The 1,051-nt window shown below is 37.1% G+C and overlaps 1 pseudogene; it reads left to right on the top strand.

The window, feature by feature from the left end:
* The first annotated feature begins 748 nt into the window (after positions 1 to 748).
* Positions 749 to 842, top strand: LOC122098276 (annotated as a pseudogene).
* Positions 843 to 1,051: the final 209 nt, after the last annotated feature.

The raw sequence follows: 1,051 nt of genomic DNA, 5'->3' as shown, positions 1-1,051 counted from the left end.
AACTTCTCAAACTTATTAGCACATAGTTTTGAGAAGTATTCCCTTATAATGTTTTGAATCTTGGTTGTTTCTGTGGTGATATTTCCATTCGCATCTCTGAGTTTATTTATTTGGGTGTGTTCTCTTCTTTTTCTCATAAGATTTGCTAAGGGTCCGTCAATTTTGTTAATTTTTTCGAAGAAGCAACTCTTTGTTTTGTTGATTTTTTGTATGTTTTTTTGTGGATTCTAATACATTTAATTCTGATTTAATTTTAACTCTTTCTTTTTGTCTACTAGTTGAGGGTTTATCTTGCTGCTCAGTTGTCTCATTAAATTGTTGGTTTCAGATCTCTGCAATATAATGATGTAAGAACTCAAAGCTATAAACTTGCCCCTGAGTACTGCCTTTGCTGTGTCCCAGAGGAGCTGGTGATTTGTGTGCTCATTTTTGTTGAATAGCATGAACATTTGAATTTCCTTTCTAATCTCTTCCACGACCCACTTGTGATTCAGCAGTGTTTTGTTCAGCCTCCATATGTTACCGGACTTTCTTTGGTGGCTTTTGGTGTTGAGTTCTAATTTTACTCCGTTGTGGTCTCAAAGAATTCAAGGTATAACTTCAATGTTTCTGAATTTGGACAAGTTTGCTTTGTGGCCTAAAATGTGGTCTATTTTGGAATATGTTCCATGTGCTGCTGAGAAAAAGTATATTCTGATGCTGCTGGGTGAAATATGCAGCAGGCGTCTGTTAAATCTAATTGATCTAAGCAGTTGTTTAAATCTGCAGTTTCTCTGTTGAAAAGAATAGCTTGGCCCCTGCTTAAGGATGACATGCAAATTCGTGAAGCATTCCAAATTTTTACAACAGATGCTGGAGGGGATGTGGCCAGAAGGGAACCTTACTGCATTCTTGGTGGGAGTATAAACTTGTTCATCCAGTTGGAAAGCAGTATGGAAGTTCCTCAAAAGATTCCAAATACAGCTCCCCTATGACCCAGAAATCCCACTTTTGGGCATTCACCCAAATGATTACAAACAAGACCATACTAAAACTACCAGCACAAATATGT

Source organism: Dipodomys spectabilis, unplaced genomic scaffold (assembly GCF_019054845.1).
Source record: "Dipodomys spectabilis isolate Male_0828 unplaced genomic scaffold, ASM1905484v1 ptg000469l, whole genome shotgun sequence".
NCBI lineage: Eukaryota > Metazoa > Chordata > Mammalia > Rodentia > Heteromyidae > Dipodomys > Dipodomys spectabilis.
Note: the sequence above shows the minus strand (reverse complement) of the source record. Positions and strands in the feature narration are given on the sequence as shown.